Here is a 23,809-nt window from a genome sequence, read left to right as displayed (position 1 = left end):
CACTTCTGTCTGAACATTGCTGCGAGTGTTGAAGTCTCATCTTTTCTATTGTTGTGCTGGGTTCCTCCATCATTGAGGAATGTGATATTTGTGGATCCTCATCCTCCACTGAGTTGTTTGGTTGTTCACCACTATTCACACTGACTGCATATGACATGATTGCATATATTATGTCTAATTTGTTAAATCTCTCGATCACTTGCAGCTTAAACTATTTGGCAAGTTAGTGGTCCAGGTTACTAACTTCACCTCATAGTGATGTGGACCTGGTGTTGCTCCAGGCAGGCCATTCTGTGTTCTTCATTGAGCAATACTCTTTGTGGTGGTTTTGAAATGGCCCACCCAGTATACATCCTCCAACTTCATCAACCTCTCAATTCTTCCACCAAACATTATTTAAAGTGTGTGTTTGTTGGGGGTGGTGGAGTAACAATGATCCACCAGCTGAAGGAGGGGAGTCAGCAGGAGATCTCTGTGACAGTGTTAAATCTGACGCCATGAGGCTGAGGGAGGGGAGGTACTTAGTTGCTTCCATGTCTGTGTTTGATCTGACGCCATCAGACTGAGAGGGGAGTCAGCAGAAGCTTTCTGTGTCAACGTATGATCTGATACAATTAGTCTGAGGTGGATGGATCAGCAGGATGTATCCGTGTCAGTGTTTAATTTGACATCATGAGGCTGAGGGAAGGGAGTCAGCAGGAGGTTTCTGTGTCAATGTTTGATCTGACACCGTGAGGCTTCATTATGTTCCGTTGTTGCTTGAGCAGTCTGTAAGGCAGCTCTCTCAATTCTGACATGAGTCCCCAGATGTTAGGAAGTAGGACTTTGCTGGGTCCATAGGGCTTCTTACTTTGTTTCTGTCAACTGAAGGGCTTGTCTTTTGCTGTATCTCACTGACTCAACTTCAGTTGTGATTGGACCCCGCAAGGTCTCAGTCATTCAGTTCCAGTTCCTCCCTGTGCCTTGTCTATTCTTCTGTGTTCAACAACGTGTTATCTTTCAAGTCAATGCGCAAATCTGTGTTTCAGCTGTCCATCTGCATCTCTGTATATTTTCCTGTCATCAACTTCATCTGCTACAATCACCTCTATCGTATTATCGCAGTAACCTTCAGCTTCTACACAATCTTCAGCAGCTACAACAACCCTATTTATCACTGTACATTCCTCCAATATCTGTACTCTACATATCTCTCTAACCCCCTCCAAAGCGGGACACCCTTCGTCGTCTCTCTGACCTTCTCCAGGTCCTTCAATGCTGTTTAATTGCAATTTCCTGCAGAATCTTGACGACTCCCTATTTTTCTAACCACCTCCGGAACATACATCCCTCTTGATTTCTCTAACCTCCTCCAAATCCAACACTCCTCCCTATCTCTAAACCTCCTCGAAGCCCGAGACCGCACCCTATCTCCCTCACCACCTCCAGCCCCTACATCCGTCCCTAACTCTCTGACCACATCCAACCCCACAAGCCTCCCCATCTCTCTAATCTCCTCCAGCACCCAAAGCGATTTCCATTTCTCGAACCTCTTCCAAACACTGCCTCCCTCCCAATCGCTCGAACCACCTCCAGCCCCGCTACCCCTCCCTGTTTCACTAACTACCTCCAGCTCCCACACCTCCTTAACTATAACCACCTCCATACCTATCTCTCTAACTACCTCCAGGTTCCAAATCCCTGCCTATCTTGAACCACATCCCTCCCGTACACACTTACCTATCTCACTGATCACTTCCAACCCAACATCATTACATATGACTCTAACCTCCTTTAGCACACGTACCCCACATTTTCTATCACCCCCTCCAAACTCTACGTCCCTTCCAATCTTTCTAACCTCCTCCAAACCTTCCAGCTTTCCCCATCTCTCTAAAAACTCCAACCACTACACCCCTCCATATCCCTCTACCCACCTCCAGACCCCACACCACTCCCTATTTGTCTAACAATCTCCACCTCCCAAACCCCTTCCCTGTCTCTCGAAACACCTGCAGCCCGTGTACCCCAAATTAGTCGAACCACTTCCAACCCTTACACAAGTCCCCATCTCTCTAACCTCCTCCCAAGTTCTACAGCCCTCCCTATCTCTACCCTGAGCTGCTGCAACCCTCCCCAAACCGTGGGAAAGAATTAAGAAAACATCAGTAGCCTATTCGAGTATGCACATGCCTCGCTCTCTCTGTAATATGGAGTAATCTTCAGCTTAGATTTCCTATTTCTGTAACAACCCCCAGACTAGAAAACCACGATTATCTCCTGCAGATTTTGCACATCTTTATTTCTGTAATTTCCTCCAACATCTACTCAGCCCCAAACTGCTGTTATCACCTCTTTCCGCGTCCGGTCCCTCTCCCAATGAACTCCTTCAGCATCTATTCCACATTCTATATCCTCCAGCCCCTGACTCCATCTCTGTCCCTGTAACATTCTCCAGCACCTAAACCTCACCCTATCTCTGTAACAATTCCTAGACCCGACACCAACGCCTTGTCGCTGTAAAACGCTTCAGCACAAACATATACTCCCTATCCTGTAACATTCTCCAGCACCTGCATGCACTTGCTGTCAATGTAACATTCTCTAGCACCTAGGCCTCTCCCATCCCTGTAGCAGTCTACATCACCTATACCACTCCCTATCCCTGTAACATTCACCACCACCTACACCCCTTAGTACCTTCTAACAATCTCCAGCAAATAAAACCCTCCCTAACCATATGACATTCTCCGGGACCTGTAATCCTCTCGATCCCTTATACCGTGGGTGGCACGGTGGCACAGTGGTTAGCACTGCTGCCTCACAGCGCCAGAGACCCGGGTTCAATTCCCACCTCAGGCGACTGACTGTGTGGAGTTTGCACATTTTCCCCGTGTCTGTGTGGGATTCCTCGGGGTGCTCCGGTTTCCTCCCACAGTCCAAAAATGTGCTGGTCAGGTGAATTGGCCATGCTAAATTGCCACTAGTGTTAGGTGTAGGGGAATGGGTCTGGGTGGGTTTTGCTTCGGCGAGTCGGTGTGGATTTGTTGGGCCAAAGGGCCTGTTTACACACTGTAAGTAACCTAAAAAAACATTCTCCAAGCCCTACACCTCTCTCTATCACTGTAACATTCTCCAGCACCAACGCCCACTCCCTTCCCTGTAACATTCCCCAGCAACATCACCCCTCTCCATCAATGATACATGTTCCGGCACCAACACCCCAAGTGTTCTCTGTGACATCTCCCTATCCCTGTAATATTGTCCCGCCCCTGCACCCCACCCAATCTCTCGGCCCATCTCCATCCTGCACACCACTCCCTATCTCTCAAACCACCTCCAGTTCCCGGACACATCCCTGTCGCTCGAATTAACTCCAGCCCATATACTCCCCATCAGTCGAACCACTTCCAGCACAAGTTCCTATATCTCTAACCTGAGCTGTCCCCCCCTCCCCATACCCTGTGAAAGAATTAAGAAAAAAATGAGCATACTGTTGGAACATGCACGTGTCTCTCTATCTCTGTAACATCTTCTCCCTTGCTTTCCTATTTCTCTAACATCCCCCAGACTATAAAACATTGATTGCCTTCTAAAGATTTCACTCATCCTTATTTCTGTAACTTCGTCCAGCATCTATACAGCTCTAAAATTCTGTTACCATCTCCTTCGCTTCCCGTCCCGCTTCCAGAAAACTCCTCCAGCTTGTATTCCATTTTGTATATTCTCCACCCCCTGACTCCATCTCTGTCCCTGAAACATTCCCCAGCACCTAAATCCACCATAACCTTTTAACAATCTCTAGACCCGACACCAACTCCGTGTCACTGTAAAACGCTTCAGCACCAACACACAATCCCTATCCCTATCCAGTCACTCTATACAGTCAACACAGGAATTCTTGGACATCATCAGAAATACACACATAGACAAGGAAGAAACCATGGTCTCATTTGATGTAACAGCACTGTTCACCTCTATCAACAAAGCCCTAGCCAGAGAAACAGTAGCCAACCTGCTGGACATACAGAACAGACAACAAGACCGGGAACCGATCAACAAAGAGTGCATAATCAAAATACTGGACCTGTGCCTCACAACATACTTCACATTCAACAGCCAAATATATGAACAAATCAACGGCACACCCATGGGCTCACCAATCTCTGGACTCATAGCAGAAGCAGTAATGCAAAGGTTAGAACAAACAGTCTTACTGTAACTTCAACTCAAACTCTGGGTCAGATATGTGGATGAGACCTTTGTAATCATTAAAAACACAGAAATATACAACATACACCGGATCATCAACGCCACACTCACAGGAATCCGATTCGCTAGAGAGGAAGAAAAGGACAACCAACTCCCATTCTGAGACGTGATGGTAGAGAGAACACCGAACGGAGAATTCACCACAAACGTATACAGGAAAGCCACACACACAGACCAAGTCCTAAACTACGAAATTAACCACCCCAACACACACAAAAGAAGTTGCATCAAGACACTGTTCAAAAGGGCCACAACACGCTGCAGTACACTAGAACTGCAAAAAGAGGAAGAGAAACACCTATGTTTTGTATTTGCCAAAATCGGATCCCCCTGCAGTTTCATCAACAGATGCCTAAGGGAAAGACAACGGAATGAGGACATGCCACAACCCAAAGGACTAGCCACATTACCATACATCAAAAACATTTATGAACTGACAGCCAGACTGCTGCGACCACTAGGACTCATAACAGCACACAAACCAACAGCCACTCTCAGACAACAACTCACCAGGACGAAGGGCCCGATACCCAACATGAGCAAAACCAATGTAGTGTACAAAATCCCATGCAAGGACTGCACAAAATACGACATAGGACAAACAGGAAGACAGCTAATGGTCCGCATCCATGAACACCAACTAGCCACGAAACGACACGACCAGCTATCCTTAGTAGCCACACGCTCAGATGACAAGCAACATGAGTTCGACTGGGACAACACTACTCTTATAGGACAAGCCAAACAGAGAACGGCCAGGGAATTCCTGGAGGCATGGCACTTATCCACAGATTCAATCAATAAGCACATCGACCTAGACACAATATACCGGCCACTGCAGCAGACAGGTGGAACTGACAACCGGAAGCAGCAGAGACAAACCACCATAAATGCCAGATGAAACATCACGGAAGCGCTTCACAGGAGGCTCCCAAGCACTGAGGATGTCACCTAGACAGGGGACGAAACGTCTGCAACACAAATTCCCAGCTCGGCAAACAGAACCACAACAATTATACACCTTCCTATTTCAATACCCTTCTCCAGTACTGACACTCCTCAGTACCTCAATCATCACCTCCACAGTATTTCCTTCCCTATCTCAGTAACCCCCTCCAGCAACTGTATCACTCCACTTCAAGTCGTCTCCTCCAGCACCTGCATTACTCACTATCTTTGCATTCTCTACTGGCACCTACAGTCTTCTCTATTGCTGAAACGTCCTCCAGCCTGTGTCTTACGGTCTCAAAATACTGACCTGGTGAATCAGCAGCCTCCATTTCACAAGCGGGAGAGCAGAGACTGTCTTTCTGGAGCAACCAGGAAAGTAAATTAGTATTTAAACGACTGATCTGGCGAATCAGCAGCCCACACTTCACCAGTGGAGTGGGGAGAGCGTGAACCAGGGGAAAACTGGGAAGGTATATTAGAATATAAAATACTGATCTGTTGATTCAACAGACGTATTTCAGCTGTGGGAATGGGGAGAGCGTGAGCCAGGGCAGCGGGAAGTTAGATTAGAATATAAATTACTTACCTCGCGAATCAGTGGAGCGAAGGCTGAACAGGAGCGGCAGTGGATACAGGATTGGTAGGGAAAGTGAACGAATATATTCGCAGGTGGTGATGGTGGGGGGTGTGTAATTAGCAGGGGAAAACACAGTGACCAGGTCTCTGTGGATCAGAAGGGAAATGGTAAAATAGGATAGCGATGGTGACAGGAGATTCAATGGTAAGAGGAACAAACAGGAAATTCTCTGGTCGCGAAAAGGACCTCCGGCAGTATGTTGCCTCCTGGTTGCCAGGGTCAGGTATGTTTTGAATGGCGTCATCAAGATTCTTAAGTGGGAGGGAGAGCAGGCAGAAGTTGTCGCACAGATTGTCACCAATGAGATAGCTCGGAAAAGGAATGAGGACCTGAAAATCAATATGGGGAGATACGTTCAAAGCTAAAAGGCAGGATGAGCAGAGTAGCAATCTCATCATTGCCAAAGGTGTCACGAGCAAGTGAGGCAGGGAAAAGAGAGCGAGTGCTGCTGAACACGTGACTGTAAGGCTGGTGTTAGGCAGTGGGCTTCAGATATGTGAATCACAGGGATATATTCTGAAGAATGCAGGAACTGTACAAGGTGGATTGGTTGCACCAGAAGTAGAGAGGCACCAAGATCCTGGGTGGGACGTTTGATCATGTTCTTCAAGAGGTTTTAAACTTGTTTGGCAGGAGGATGCGAACCGGAGGTAGTGGTTGCTTGTGAACAGGCACATATAGCGTGTAGCTGGAGATGTGTTGCTGGAAAAGCGCAGCAGGTCACGAAGCATCCAGGGAACAGGAGAATCGACGTTTCGGGCATAAGCCCTTCTTCAGGAATGAGGAATGTTTGTCCAGCAGGCTAAGATAAAAGGTTGGGAGGAGGGACTTGGGGGAGGGGCGTCGGAAATGTGATAGGTGGAAAGAGGTCAAGGTGAGGGTGATAGGTCAGACTGGGGTGGGGGCGGAGAGGTCGGGAAGAAGGTCTCAGGTTAGGAAGGCGGTGCTGAATTTGATGGATTTGACTGAGACAGGGTGGGGGGAGGGGAAATGAGGAAACTGGTGAAATCCGAGTTCATCCCTTGTGGTTGGAGGGTTCCTAGCCGGAAGATGAGGCGTTCTTCCTCCAACTGTCGTTTTGTTGTGGTCTGACGATGGAGGTGTCGAGTCTGTGAGGAATGATAGATGGTTGACAGGGCAAAGTTGAAGTCAGTGTGATGGATCAAAGAGTGTTTATTTTAATGCCAAGAAATATCTAGAATAAGGATGACGAACCTCAGAGCATGGATTAGTAGTTGGAGCTATGATGTTTTGGCTATTACGGAGACTTGGATATCACAGAGGCAGGAATGTTTGTTAGATGTTCCGGGGTTCAGATGATTCAAAAGAAATAGGAAGTTAAATAAAAGCGTTGTGGGAGTGACATTTATAATCCGGGATAGTATCACAGCTGCAGAAACAGAGATTGTCGGGAATGGTTTTTCCACAGAGTCAGTATGGGCTGAAGTTAGAAACAGGAAAGGAGCAGTAACTTTATTGGGAGTTTTCAAAAGACCAATTCCCCTCCCCCACATCCCGCTTCCCCATTGCAAAAAAAGACACAGAAGTGCAAACTGGGAGGCAGATTTTGGAAAAATGCTGAAGCAACAGGGTTGTTGTCATAGATTACTTCAACATCCCTAATATTGGGAGGAATCTCCTTATTTCAAGTACTTTGAATAGAGCAGTTTCTTTTCAGATGTGTCCAGGAACTATTCCTGATTCGATATGTAGATTGGCCGACTAGAGGCAGATCACACCGGATTTGGTGCTTGACAATGAACCAGGTGAGATGTCAAATCTCTCGGTGGGGGAGCACTTCAGTAATTGTGATCACAACTCCCTGACCGAAAGTACAAGCATGGACAGAGATAGGAGCAGATTGCATCGGAAAGTATTTGATTGTCGGATTCTCTCAATATGAATATATTCGGATGGATTAATTATTCAATAAAAGACAGTTAACAGACTGAAGGATTTAATAGGTCATTCTTTTGTGGGAAAGTGTGCAATGTGGAAGATGTAAAGATTATTGAAGATTGAACAGGCCCCCGCATGGCCAAGATCAGTATAAATGACATATGATGCGAAAACATGCAGTTATCCAATTTGTTGGAGAGATTGGTGTGCAGTATACTTCTTAAATCGTAAAATGTTGGAAACTACAGATGTTCATTAAACCCAAGGTGTCCTGGTCTATCAAGAGCTGACATTAAACATACAGGTGCAGCAAGCTATTTGGAAAGCCAGGGGAATGATAACTTTTATTGTGAGAGGATTTAAATGCAAAATGTCTTGCTGCAGTTGAATAGAAGCTTGACAAGGGGAAGAGCTGCACTCTGTTCATCCTATCCACACCCCTCATGCTCTCAAACACCTTGATCCAGAGCTCCTCCCAACCTCCTCTGCTTCAAACAAAATCCTTTTTTTATAGTTTGAGTACTCTCTTGTCGTGTTAATTAAGAAAAGCATTACCCGATATGTAATCAGTGTTGAGAGTTTCATCAGACATTAACGTGGCCACCTGAAAAATCTGTTTATTTTCTCATGTAGCCTGACACTTTCCCCCTCACTGTGAACTTTCTAACTATTCTTTCTGTCATCCACAACATTGCTTACCATTTCCCAAAAAACCCAATCCCTCACGTTCATTTCATTATCATTTATGAAGCTCACAAATAAGCCTTGGTTTTCTACCTGTTCATCAGATGTTATACATAGAAGAAGAATTGTGAAGCATAGTTTCTTGTCTTTCCTATTGTGATGAACTAACAGCGTGATGCAGTTGAGGCCTTTTTATGAGGAAGTCACAATTTTACTTTGGACATGAAGCTGAATTATCCTTTTATACTATGCTCCACTATACGTTTTATTCGTAAGGCTTGCATGTAATTTACACTGAACTAGGTACAGGTGACTTGCACTGCAAATTTTTTTGTTTTATATGGATCTGGATAATGATCTTTATAACATTCCCGGCAATAGTCAGAGCTGCAAGGAATTTTTCGTGAGCAGGATGGAAACAGACCCATAAGGTTGTTTTGAAGAGGAGACTAATAAGAATAAAGGTTCAATTGAATTCTACATGATTGACATAGTGTCGGAGATCAATTCATATTCAAGTTTACCTTGAACTGGAAACAAATGATTAGAACATACGGCTCCAGGGATTGCAGGCATAGTTAAAGATTTGTTATAAGGGTTTCTAAACTTAATATAGTCATTATAGCTTACTTATATAAGATAATTGAACACGTTTTGTTTTATTAACATTCAACAACAACCACAAGATAACAAAAAGAAGCAAACAAAATCGAGATTTTTTTTCCAAATGACTTTTTTACCGAACTTTCTAAGGGTGGTCTTAAATGAAATTCGAAAAGTCTGTATTTGTTTTAAAAGTTCCATTTTTTAAATTAAACTGCAAAACTCTTTTTGTTTCTAAAACCGAAGTTTCTTTTCTCAAATAAGAAGTTGTGCTTTCATTGTGGAGACACATACTCAGCTCTGTAGGAGACATCTTTCTTCAAGGAATTTATTGAAGAGGAATTTTTTTATTTAGTAAATTAGCTAAACGGTTGGTTGAATTTAATGATTATATGTATATGCATATATACTTGTAAATGCATCCCATTTCAACATGACATGTAATATTAGTAATAGTAACATATTAAAGCCACATATAAGGTACAGAAAAGATGGCTGAAGGATTTAGAAAGTTGTTACGCAGCAAAACAATCAGACAGATGGGAGATTCTCAGAAAAGTTAAGAAGATCGTTGAAAAGTCTTCGGTGGCTACTCCTCTATCAAACAGATATTCAGTCTTTGCAACTGTTGAAGGTGGTAGTCGCTCTGAGGAAAATGGATTCGGCATCATTTGTTCGACACTTGGAACGATTCTTATGTTCAGCAGCGTTTGGCAAGATTTAGTAGAAACGTTGCTACAGGGGAGTCTTCTGTCAGGGGTATCAATAGGACATTCTGGGGCAGTGAGCATAAATTTAGAATAGATTGCTGGTATCCCGGTGCGAGGTTTAAGAACGTGTCCGAACGTTTCAAACATATTGCTAAAGGTGACATCGTAAAGCCTGATCTTTTTTACACATTGGTAGGAATGTCATGTTCAGGGAAAAGTGAAGGTGATAGATCAGAGGGAAAAGATTAAAGCAGTGACTTTAAGAGTTGAGGTATACGACTAAACAAAATTCTTAGTAAAGTCCTTTATTTCTGATTTACTCCCAATGCAAAACTCAACCGCGGGATGGAACAAAAGGTTATCGAGAAAAATCAACAGCTGAAAAGCTGATGTGTTGTTCAAGGATTTAGGGTTTTGGGAAAATGGGATGTCATTTGGAATAGAAAAGGCCTATTCAAAAACGATTGCTCGAATCTAAACTGGAAAGCGACCAATATCTGAGCAGGAAGATTTGCTCACTCTTGTAGGGAGACTTTATATTGATAGGGAAGGCAAGTGCCCGGATTCTAAGTAGCAGTATTCATGATAGGATTGGTGGAGAAGATTCTGAATGTAAGGAGAGTACGTCAATTAGAAAGGAAAGACGAGAGAGTCAGGGTATAGAGTAATTCTGGAGACCTAATCTACTTTTATTTCAATGAAAGTGGTTTTACAGGGAAGGCTGATGAACTCAGGACTTGTTTAAAAACATGACATTGGGACACCATAGCAATCACAGAGATTTGTCTGCGACATGTTCAAGAGTGGCAATCCAATGTTCCAGGTGCTAGTTGTTATGAGAAGGATAGAAACGGATTAATGGGTTGGGGGCTGGAATTTTTGATTAAGGAATAAATTATTGCTAAAACTAGGCAAGCTATTGTTGAAAACTGGTCCAGTAAAAATATCAGGGTATAAAGTAAAAATTAAGAAGTAACGATCACTTTGCCATGTTTGGACTATATTCTCATTTCTGAGAAATATACCGGCAGAACTTTAAAAAGAAGAAACTGAAGATCACATGGATGGGATTGTACTATATGCTCACAACAGGAAGAAAGAAATTGAAAAACAAATATGGAGGATGATCTCAGATATATGTAAGCATAATGAGGTTGTACTAATGGAGGAATTTAATTTCCTCAGCGTTGACTGGGACTAACAACATGCTAATGGTATGGATGATGAAGCATTTGATAAATGTGTTCAAGAACTTATTTCTTTATCATTATGTAAATGTTCCTCCGAGAAAAGGAACAAATTTCGATCTTCATTTGACAGTAAGGCTGGACGGGTGAGTTAAGTAAAAGTAGGGCAACACTTTGGATCTTGCGATCGTGATTCCATTAATTTGAAGATGCCTTTTCAACTAATAAGCCTTTCATTAAACAAATCATTTTTATAACTGGAGTACAACAAATTTTAATGGCATGAGACAGGGAGAGTGAAATGTTGATTGCAGCCGACTGTTCGCAGGGAAAAGGATCTTTGAAAGGTTAAAGGCGTTCAGCAGTGTGACGACGAGAGTACAGAGACATTATATTACTGGTAGAGTGAAGGGTAAGGCTGGTAAGATTAAGGGTTTAGTTTAGAGTGATGCTGGAAAATGACAGCAGGTAGGCAGCACCTGAGTAGAAGGAAAACCAATGTTTTGGGCAAAATCCATTCATCAGGAATGGAGGCAGGGAGCCTCCAGGGAGGAGAGATAAATGGAGCGGGGAGACGGACTGTGGAGAAGGTAGCAAAGAGTATATGAGGTGAATGGGGATGGGGATGGAGTTGATATGACAGAGAGGAGGGTGGGGGAATTTAGCAAAAAATACATTTTTTGGACGTGTGTATCAGAGGGGGGTGGAGTGGATAGGTGGGAAGGGAGATCGGCAGATAGGGCAGGCGAGGAGGAGAGTGCTAAGCTGGAAGTTTAGAACTGGGGTAAGTTTGGCGGAGGGGAAATAGGAAACTGGTGAAGTCCACATTGATGCTTTTGGGCTGAAGTGTTCCGAGGCAGAAGATGAGGCGTTCTTCCTGCAGGCGTCGGGTGGTGGGGGTGCGGCGGTGGAGAGGGATCAGGATCTGTGTGTATTCGTTAGAGTGGGAGCGGGAGTTGAAATGTTGGGCCACAGGGTGGTGGGGTTGATTGGTGCGGGTGTCCCGGATATGTTCCCTGAATTGCTCTGTGAGGAGGCGTTCAGTATCCCCAATGTAGAGGAGACCACATCGGGAGCAACGGATACGAAAAATGACATTGGCAGATGCGCAGGCTCTGAGAAAGCAAATGTGGCTGTTGTAGCGAGTCTGGTTCAGTACATGGTTGAAGAGCTTCAGGGCAGAGGAGATGACCTGGGGGTTGCAGTGAGAGACAGACTCACTGAGGGTTTTGTGGAGAGAGGAGTACTTCTTCAGGGTAGGCACCCTTGCAAGAAGATTCGCAGTAAGGTTAAAATCAAGTAGGCAAAAGTGAGGTCTGCAGATGCTGGAAACAAGAGTATATGTTAGAGTAGTGCTGGAAAAGCACAGCAGGTAAGGCAACATCCGAGGACCAGAAAAATAGCCGATTATGGCAAAAAAAAAAATCATTCAGCAGGAATGGCGGCAGGGAGCCTCCAGAGTGAAGAGAAAATGGGGGTGGGCTGTGGATGGGGAGAAGGTAGCAAAACGTGCAATAGGTGAATGGATGTGCGGATGGAGTCCCTGCGCCACACTCCATTTATCTCCTCCTCTCTCCACAAGAATGCCAGTGAGTCTCTCTGTCACAGTAACCCCCAGGTCATCTCCTCTGCCCTGAAGCTCTTCAACCAAGTACTAAAACAGACTCGCTACCACAAGCCACATTTGCTTCCTCAATGCCTGCGCATCCATCAATGTCATTTATTGTATCTGTTGCTCCAGATGCAGTCTCCTCGACATTGCGGAAACTGGGCGCTTCATCGCAGAGAGTTTTAAGGAACATCTACGGGACACCCGCACAAATCAACCCCGCTGACCCGTAGCCCTACATGCAAGTCCTGGGCCTCATCCACCGACGCTCCTTCTCAACCCGAAGCTTGGAGAAAGAACGCCTCATCTTCCGCCTCGGAACACTTCAACCCCAATGCATCAATGTGGAATCACCAGTTTCCTCATTTCCTCTCCCCAGTTCCAAACTTTCAGCTCAGCACTGTCCTCAGAGCCTGTCCTCCGTGCTGATTTCACTTCCACCTCTCCGCTCCACCCACCCTTCTGACCTATAATCCTTATCCGCACCTCCATCCTCCCATTGTACTCTTTGCTAACTTCCCCCACCCTCTCCTCTGACATATCACCTCAATCCCCACCCCCATTAACCTATTGTACTCTTTGCTACCTTCTTTCTGGACCAACCCCTCTCGTTATTCTCTCCACCCTGGAGGTTCCCTGCCTCCATTCATGATGAAGGGCGTTTGCCGGAAACATCGGTTTCCCTGTGCTCGCATGCTGCCTGACCTGCTGTGCTTTTCCAGCACCACTGTAATCTAAACTCTGGTTTCCAGCATCTGCAGTCGTCTCTTTTGCCTGGTAAGATTAAGGAACGATGGATAAATAAAATTATTGAGGTACTAATCAAGAATAAAGGAGAATCTTAATTTCGACATAGGCAACTTGGTTCAAATGAATATGTTAACCATTGTAAAGCGTGTGGGTGACTCTTAAGAGTGAAATCAGGAATGCCAAAAGGGGATATCAGATAGCATTAGCAGATAAGAATGACAATAATCCAGGGAGTTTCCACAACTACATTAACAGCAAGAGGGGAACTAGGGAGAGAGTAGGGCCTCTGAAATTTCATGGAGGATATCTTTGTGTTAAACCCAAGAGATGGGGATCACGACCATCTTGTTAGTGATGTTTCAGACAGCGGCAAACACACACTATTGCGTGCACCTCACATTTATCCAGATTCAACTCTTTCTGCCATTTGTAAACCCATTGATCCATTTGATCAAGATCCTTTTGTAATCTTAGAATTTTTTCTGCACTGTCCACTGCACCACCAAATATTGGTGTCATCCGCAAACGCACTTACCATGCTTTTAAATTCTCATCCAAATCATTTATATAGATGACATACAATGAGAACCCAGAACTACCATCTGTGGAACTCCGTGGGTCACAAGCCTGCATACCGAAAAGCAACCCCACACCATTCCTCTCTGTCTCCTGCCATTAAGCTATTTGAAAGTGCTGGAAAGAAACCCAGCAGTTCTGGCCCCATCGAAGGAGAATTAACGTTTTTAAATCCAATATGACTTGTTCAGAACAGGTTCATATCAGAGTCGGTATGTTAGCTCTGTTTCTCTCTGGAGATCCTGCTTATCTGTTGCGTTTCTGCACCATTTTGTGCTTGTTTGTCAGATTTACATTATCTCTAGTATTTTGCTGTTTTTGATTGTTCTAGATGTTGAACCTGGTTATATTAGGACCATATGCTCCGGTCCTGTTGCCATTACTTGTGCCGGTGTCACTGGTATTGCACTGGAACCTGTAACTTCCTTCTTTTCCAAAAATAAATCCTTGTCAATATCGTCTTTAATGCGCGAACCTCAGCAAATTGATTTTGATTTAAAAGACACTAAAGAGGCGGCTACACTTTACGAATAAACAGGAATAGACTGTTGATGATGACATTGTCTGTCCTTTGTGAACAAGCCTGTCTTCTCAGGCTCTGAAAGTTTTTAAACTATTTATCAGGATAATTAAAGTGAAGATCGTGGTCACGTAGCTTATCATGTCTGCACCAGACGGAATGAACTGTGCACTTCCTGTTACGTTGCTGCAACTCCCTGTAATCCCACAGATTTGTTACCTGGGTCTGTTTTTTAAATTTGAATATGCTGTTCAGATATAAGCAATCTCCCTGACCCATTAAACATGGGTTTTAAAGAACAAGGTTATTGTACATGTCACATTTGTCTTTGGACTGAAGTCACAAAGTTTAAGTCTTATTGCAGTAATCCAATAAGCTGTTTTCAGATGTTTGTGACTTCCATTAAAATTCCTGAAGCACTTTGGGTGTTGAATATACAAAATTACCTTCTCAGTGCAATAAGATCAATGTTCAGACAAATCCACAGTCCCTGTGTATGGTCAGGGCAAATATGCCCCATGAAAATCTATTGTTTGGCAATGTTTTGGAGGAGGGGAGATTAGCACAGTAAAAATCTCTTGATTGCGTGTCTTTTTTATGGAGCTTGTGGGGGTTCAGTTGTTACAGCATTGTACATGGACAACAGAGCAGAATCATCTAGCCTGCTGAAAGGAATCATCCATCATTCTTCCTCAGAAAGAACTTCACTCGAGCAATTCCTGATGGGGGATTAGACCAATTGCCAAAATTGTCAATAGCGATTCCACTCCAGCTTTTATTGTGAACTGAAAGTAACATATTGAAAGAAGTTAACAGGAATTGTTTGTACAGTGACTGCCTTTGATGTCTGTCTCCATGGCTACTAATTGTGTCACTGGAGGGTTTACCTCTTCTATTAGTAAGGTGCTTCTTTCGAACTGTTATCTTATTGTAGCAGCAGATGCATCACCTCAGACACTAACAGCGTTCAGCAGTTGCAGTGATCGGCAGAAGAAAATTCAAAATCTAATAACTTTAGACTGGAAAGTTACAATAGCATATCAGATTCTGAAAACGCTAGACTGCACTGTTAGAACAATGAACAGGAGTCTATCCGAGGGCCTTTACTATTTATCCTTGTCAAGGTTAACATTACCATTTCGAATATACGGTGTGCTGCTGATTATTCAGGCGGGTTACTATCTCATCCTCGCCATTGTTGGTGTACCAGGTAAGTCTCTCCATTTCTTTCCATTTATTAATACCGATATACTATGGTGAACTTCATTGTTATTTCCATTATCTATACTTGGCAAATACGGAAACTGTTGTGCAGAGCTTTAATTACGACCACCATTCATTTCCCACATACTTAAGACCTCCCCCCTCAACTCGGAAACATCTGAAAACAAGACTGTCCACACTCTCGAGATCAAGTTTTGCCCTGAATTGTTTTATAACTCGGTATTCTCTCCATTAATAAACCTATCCACTATCTGATCCATAATATCCCCAGTTTTCATCTCTGTGCCAATGCTTTTGCGAAATAAACCATGATCTATGCCTTGGTAAAATTCAGACATTACGGTTCCAGCTCTATTTTGAGCATCTTTCAGTTACAAATGTTTCGATCACACACTTGTTCTTGAGTCTAAAATAACTTCATGATGAGTCATTGTGTCAGAGTCGTAACACCGCTGGACATGTAATTCACAGCCATTTGAAACACTTCGTAAAGTTATTACACGAAAAACACTGCATTAAATCCGACCAGAGGTTCGTCCAGAGCGGAAATTCACATGACACAGATTGGAAATAAAAGCGAACTTTACAAATACAATCGTAACTCGATCAGCATTTTGTTTATAAGCTTTTCTATTTCACTGATGTCCTTGAAATCTAACAGAATAAACTGGATTGGATTAAGTGTGAATTCTGACCGACAACCATGTGTTTGGCTCTGTACTGCCATAAGGAATGGCCTCACAGTAAGGGGCAATCAGTGAGGTCAACAAATGCTGCCGTTTTCATCGTTGCAAACATCCCATGCAATAACAAAATTAAAGTTTAAACAAACAAGTAATGATGTTCGCTCTCAGAAACAAAAAGATCAAGAAAATGCCAGAGACACTGAGCATACAAGGAAGCCTCGGGTCGAGAGCAAACCACAATTGGCATTTGCAGTCCACTGACCATATATCAGCACTGAACACATTTGTGAAATAATTTGTTTAATGTTGGATCTCTGCTGCGATGAGGAGAAGGAGTGAGTTGAACTGACAGAGAAAGAGAAATAGATGAAAAAAACAAACAAAGCGGTTCTCGAAGATCAGCTGGAATGGAACGAAAAAAAAAACAGATTAATCTAATTTATTTTTCTCTTGTTCCCATATTGATGAATGTCATGAACATGCAGCGGAGACATCAAATTCCACATCTCAAGTGAGTTAGTGTAATAACCGCCTTTCACTCATTAAAAGAATGCTGGGGCAGCATTTAATTCCCTTTCCCCATTGTCCGCGAGAAGGTGTCAATGAGCTGCCTTCCTGACCCACCACCTTCCGTGGGCTGGAAGGAGTCAGTGCTTAGGTCCGTCCAGGTTCATTTCTTTGAGACTTTGTCGTGAGTCATACAACTGAGTGGTTGTTTTGGCCACTTCAAACGCCACTGGAGAGTCAAGCACATAGCACTGGGTCTGGACGCACGTGTAAGTCCGACCAGGTGAAGATAGCAGATTTCCTTTCCTTCCTGAAGGACATGAGAGTGTCAGGTATGATTCTCGGACATTTGAGAATGGTTTTATAGTATGCTTTGATACTTAGTTCTTGTTACTTTAAAAATTGAATTAAAATTCCACCAATTGCCGTGGTGGGATTCGAATCTGATGTCCGCACCATGACCTGGTTCGCTGGATTAATAATCCTGATGGAAAAGTGCGAGGCCATTGCTTCTCCAGCATCTCCAAGCAGCTCCATTGTCGATAGTGGATGTTGCAGTTGACATTTCTGCGTTTGAAGCACAGATGTTTGCAAGGCAAAGAAATATTTTGGCAAAAAACACCATCCTACTAAATTTTGCATTTATTAGAAGGTTTGAGGATCAGAAGAGCGCTTAGCGAAAATGAGTTGGATGTCTTTCGTCATGAGTTATTAACAGATTTCATATCTGACAGCAAATAATCAGCACAGGGAATCGTGTGCAGTCCATCACTGCAAATTGTTTAAAGTGAAACAGTGAAGACGTCATTATATAGTAGTCGAGTGCTGTTCAGAAAGTACTTTGGGCACTGTGTACAGTTTGTCCGTCATTAATAAGGAATGGTCTCCTTGCCACAGAGAGACAATGTAAAGGGGTTTCCCGAGATTAATCCCTGCGGTAATAATACCATGAGGAGAGTGTGAAGGAAATAATTTTGATCGATACAAAAGAAGAAAAGGTGATTGCATTCAAACTTGAGGGTTAAAACCAACAGAAGAATATCAAAACAAAACATGGATTATGAGAAATATAACGTGTTTTCCCGTGATGCATGTTTTCACATTTGGACAAATACTTCGAAATGAAAGGATATGGAAGAAGTGCAGGGAAATGACTTGACTGCTTATTCTTATGAGTAACAATGAACAGGTAGGGGCTGGAAGAACACAGTGTGCCAGGCAATATTGAGATTGACAACTTTAAATGACATCCCTTCCAACTTCCAACTCCCTTGCCAGCCCCTCCCCTCCCTTACATTGTGCTGACCAACCCTTCTTACAGCTACCAACCTATCATTCCACACATCGACTAACCGGGTGGTACCCTCGACATGTTTTCACCTATCCCCACCTCACCATCTTGCCTCCTCCTCACTCGCCCTGCCTTTTTTTCCTTAGCGTCCTTTCACCTACCCCTCAGTGCGGAAAAAAGTGATACCAAGGTGTTGACTTCTCCACGTCCTGATGCTGCCCGGCTTGTTGTGTATTTCCAGCCGCCTGGATGTCTAATTTCGATTCCAACATTTGCAGTGTTTCATTTTAATCTCTTCTTGAATAATAGGCAAAAGGGAGTGAATGGGCTGTTCCTCTTCTTATCTAATAGTTTTGATGAGCTTAATGGATTTCTAATACTCCTGTGAAACAAGTTTGAGAAACTCAATGAGCTCCTGTTCTTTTTTTCATTGTGGAAATGTGCAATGTCGAGCAGTATTATTACATGTATGTTACCGACACGTTCACAGGACAAGCCTGAAAGTTGTCCAGGTTTTGATTCTTTAGCACTTGACGGGGTTACAATTTTTTTCTGTTTGATCTTCACTGAACATCCTCAGTTCAGACTGTCTGCGGGAGGGAAGGACATTAATGAAGCAGCTGAAAATGTTTTACCGAGGAAGCTACCCTGAGGAATGTCCATAGTGAGATCCAGAGTCTAAAAGGATGACATTCACCAGTCACATTGTACTCTGAATGACCCAAACAGTGATGAGGTTACAAATGATTTCTGTTAAGTTGAATTTTTCTCATTCCAATCCTGCCGTGATATCAGTAATTGCCACTCTTACGCTGTGTTAATATATTTTGTTCAGGCCAAAATGTTATGTGTGGGGAGGGTTTCCTTCTCTCAGAGGGCAGTGACAGTAGTTGTGTCTCCATCCCAGAGAGGTTGGGGACATACATCACTGAAATGCTCATGGGCTGTGCCAACGCATTTTGACATGTCAGAGGCGACAAGAAATTGGGCATGGAAGGGAAATTGCGGCCGACAGAAGGTCAGCCCCGATCTCACTGAATGGAAGTGAGGCTTGAGGGGTTAAATAGCCTCCTGTTATTCCAGTATACCCATACTCCAGTCATTTTGTGTTCTCATCCAGTTTCTGTGTTACTGACATGAAACGGCTGAATGGACTCATACTGTTGCTGTGTGACAAGATATTGGTGCTGGATAAATGCAAATTACCTTGGATGCTGGAATCTGAAACCAAAAGAGAACATGCTGGAAAATCTCAGCAGGTCTGTCAGTATTTCTAAGGAGAGAAAAGAGCTGACGTTTCGAGTGTAACTGACCATTTGTCAGCGCTGTAAAAAAAAGGGAGAAATAGGGACGTATTTGTTCTCGGCTGAGAGAAGGTGAGTCATGGCTCCAGAAGCAAAAGTAGCAATAAAGAGGTGAAAATGACAGTGTATAGAGAGATTACAGGGAGATTAGGAGCTGTGAAGGACCAAGGCTGAAGACAGTGCTATGTGACAAAATATGTGGGGGTTAGGGGGGGGGGGCGGGGGGGGGTGAAGTAGAGGCAAAATTGAAAACAGGGGAGAATGGTCGCAAAGGGGGAAGAGGAGAGGAAAAAGGTGATGAGAGTGGGGAGCGAGAGAAAGAGAGACAATCTAGAAATAAGAGGTACAGAATTGTGAAAAAAATATTTTAAAAATAAATAAAATAAATGAAATAAAATTACGGAGCAGAATGAAAACAGAGGAGTTGAAATGCGATAATCATTTGAATTTGTTGATTTCAATGTTGAGACTGACAGGCTGTAACGTACCTAGTCGGAATGTGAGATGTTGTTCTTCCAGTTTGTGCTGAGCTTCACTGGAACATTGCCGCAGGCCAAGGACTGACATGTGGGCATAGGAGCAGGATTGTGTGTCGAAGTGGCAAGCCACGGGAAGGTCCGGGACCTGATTGCGTTCCCAATGAATGTGCTCAGAAAAGCGATCACCCATTCAGCGTTTTGTCTCTCCGATGAAGAGGAGACCACATTGGGAGCAACGAATGCAATGGACCAAATTGAAAGATGTCGAAGTGAAACGCTGCTTAATTTGAAATGAGTGCTTGGGGCCTTGGATGGTGAGCATGAAAGAGGTAAAGTGGTAGGTGTTGCACCTTCTGCGGTTGCATGGGAAGGAGAGGTGTTAGGTGTGATGGAGGAGGGAACTAGGTTGTCTCGGAGGGAATGATTTCTGCGGAATGCAGACAGGGGGAGGGAAGGTAAGATGTATTTAGTGCTGGTGTCGTGTTGGAGTTGGAGAAAATGGCAGGGGATTATTCTTTGCACGTGAAGGCTGGTGCTGCATGGCCGACTTTGGTAGAGAGGCTGACTGGCCTGCTCCTGCAACTGTATATCAGGCTCCACAGGTTGAACAGCCTCATCCTGTTCTGATGTACCTGAAATCCATATGGAATAAATCGCCAGCCCCGAGAAAAAGTTAGGACTGCAGATGCTGGAGATCAGAGGAGAAACTTTTGACGCTGGAAAGGTACAGCAGGTCAGGCAGCATCTAAGAAGCAGGAGAATCGAAAGTTCGGACATTCCAGATTAAGGGCTTACACCCAAAACGTCGATTCTTCTACTCTTCGGATGTTGCCTAACTTGCTGTGCTTCTCCTGATTCTCACTTTCCGACGTCTAGTTCAGCAGGGCAGTGGGAACCTGAGGTGTAGTTCCAGTGCACAGGAGGATGAGAGCAGGGAGAACAGGGACAGGATTTCACGGTCACAGGAATGTGGGGGCAGACACCAGCTGGTTTGAAGTATGTCTACTTCAATGCCAGAAGTATTCCAAGTATTATAGGTGAACTTGCAGCATTAATAGGGACCTGGGAATTCGATGTTGTGGCTATTTAGGAGACATGTATAGCGCAGGGTGCGGAATGAATGCTGCAGGTTCCAGGGTTTAGATCTTTCATGAAGAATAGTCAAGGCGGCAAAACAGGGGTAGGTGTGGACCTGTTTGTAAGGAATGGTATACTGGTGGCTGACAGAACTTATGACGAGGTCTCGTGTACTGAGGTAGTGTGGCCTGAGGTTTGAAAGAGGAGAGGCGAGGTCACACTGCTTGGAGTTTCTTATAGGCCTCCGCAGAGTTCCGGGGATGTGGAGGAGAGGTTTGGCAACATGATTCTGGGTAGGAATGAAAGGAATAGTTTGGGCAGTATGGGGCACTTTAACTTCCCCATCATTGACTGGAAATTCCACAATTCTCGTACGTCGGATGGATCAGTGTTTTGTCCAACGTGAACAGGAGGGTTTCCCGACACAGTATGTCGAAGGGCTGAAAGAGCGGAGGTCACACTGGATCTGGTGCTTGGTAATGAACCAGGCCAGGTGTTTGACTTAGTTGTAGGTCAGCACTTTGGAGATAGTGACCATAATTGAGTTACGTTTAGTTTAGCGATGGAAAGGGATAGGTACATAACACAGGTAAAAGTCATCGATGGGCCAAGGGCAATCATAATGCAATTAGGCCAGAGTTAGGATGCATAGAATTGGGTATCAAAATTCAGGGGATGCAGACAATGGCAATGTGCAGCTGGTTGAAGGAATAGATATTGTGTATCCTTCATAGGTATTTCCCTGTCAGGCAGGGAGACAGTGACAAGATAAGGGAACCGTTGTTTCGTGCAGAAATTGCATCTCTTCTAAAGCAGAAGAATGATGCTTATGTGTTGATGAGTTAAGATGGTTCAGATGAGGCGGTGCAGAGTTACAGTTCACCAAAGAAGGATGTAAAGAGAGAGTTAAGAACAAAGAGAGGACACGAGCAGTCTTTAGCAAATAGAATAGAGGAGAACCCTAATGCTTTCTATAGGTATGTGAGGAATAAAAGGACGATTCGGGGAGGAATAGGGCCAGTCAAAGACAGCAGTGGGAAGTTGAGTGTGGGCCCTGTTGAGATCGGACAGGTGCTAAACGAACATTTCTCATCGGTGTTCATTCAGGAAAAGGAGAATATTGTTGAGGGGAAGAATGAGACAGAGACATTAGACTAGAAAGGATCGAGGTTAGTTACAAAGAGATGTTATAAATACTAGAAGTCCCCTAGGCTGGATGGGATGTATTCGAGGATTCTCTGGGAAGCGAGGGAGGAGATTGCAGAGCCTTTGGCTTTGATACTTGAGTCGTCATTTTCTACTGGTTTAGTACCGGAGGACTGGGGGACAAATGTTATGTCCTTGTTCAAGAAGGGCAGTAGAGATAATCCAGGAAATTATAGACCAGAGAGTCCTAATTCTTTTGTAGGAAAAGTTTTGTAAATTATTATAAGAGATAGGATTTCTAACAATCTAGCAAGCAACAATTTGATTTCAAATATTCAACATGGTTTCGTCAAGGGCAGGCGGTGTTTCACAAACCTCAATGAGTTTTTTGTGTAGGTGACCCAGCGTGTAGATGAGGGTAGGCTATTGACGTGGCATGCATGAACTTCAGTCAAGCCTTTGATAAGTTTCCACATGGTAGGCCTTTGGATAAAATGTAGAGGCATGAGATTGAGGGTGATTTAGCAGTTTGGATTAGAAACTGGCTTTCTGAAAGAAGGCAGCGAGTGGTGGTTGATACAACATATTCAACCTGGAGTCCGGTAACTAATATTGTGCCACAAGGTTCTGTTTTGGGACCGCTGCTGCATGTCATTTTTATAAATGACTTAGACGCAGGTATAGGTGGATGGATCAGTAAATTTGCAGCTGACAATAAAGTCCTTGGAGTAGTAGACAGTTCGGAAGAATGTTACAGATTGCCGGGGGACTTCGATAAACTGCATATTTGGGCTGATAGGTGGCAAATGGAGTTCCATGCAGCTAAGTGTGAAGTGATTCTCGTTGGGAAGAAGAACAGGAAGGCAGAATACTTGGTGAATGGAAAGATTCTTGGCAGTATGGATGTGCAGAGGGATCTTGGAGTCCATGTACATAGATCCCTGAAAGTTGCCACCCAGGTTGTTAGTGCTAGTAAGAAGGCATATGGTGTCTTCGCTTTCATTGGTAGATGTATTGAGTTCTGGAGCCGCAATATCATGCCGGAAATATTGAAAACGCCAGTGCGGCTGCACTTGGAATACTGTGGACAGTTCTCGTTGCCAAATTTCAGGAAGGATATGGAAAGCATCGAAAAAGGTGCAGAGAAGATTTAACAGGATGTTGCCTGGTCTGGATGGAAGTTCTAATGAGGAACAGCTGAGGGACTTGGGTTTGTTCTCATTGGAAAGAAGAAGGCGAGCAGGGGATTTATTAGAGACGTACAAGATGAGCAGAGCATTAGATAGGGTATACTGTGAAAGTCTTTTTCCTAGGTTGATGACGTCATAACTGCAAATTGAGGCGTGATAGATTTAAGACAGATGTCAGAGGTAGGTTCTTTACTTAGAGAGTGGTAGGGGAGTGGAAACCTTACCTGTTAATGCAGTTAACTCAGCCACATTAGGGAGATTTAAACAATCCTTGGATAAACACATGGATGGTTTTTAGATTAGATTAGATTACTTTCAGTGTGGAAACAGGCCCTTCGGCCCAACAAGTCCACACTACCCCGCCAAAGCGCAACCCACCCATACCCCTACATTTACCCCTTACCTAAGACTAAGGGCAATTTAGCATGGGTAATTCACCTGACCTGCACATCTTTGGACTGTGGGAGAAAACCGGAGCAGCCGGAAGGAACCCACGCAGATATGCGGAGAACTTGCAAACTCCAAACA

The sequence above is a fragment of the Chiloscyllium plagiosum genome, unplaced genomic scaffold, assembly GCF_037043375.1.
Source record: "Chiloscyllium plagiosum isolate Xiang-an unplaced genomic scaffold, Cpla_swu_hap1 HiC_scaffold_41, whole genome shotgun sequence".
Taxonomy (NCBI): domain Eukaryota; kingdom Metazoa; phylum Chordata; class Chondrichthyes; order Orectolobiformes; family Hemiscylliidae; genus Chiloscyllium; species Chiloscyllium plagiosum.
This window is presented reverse-complemented; position numbering follows the sequence as displayed.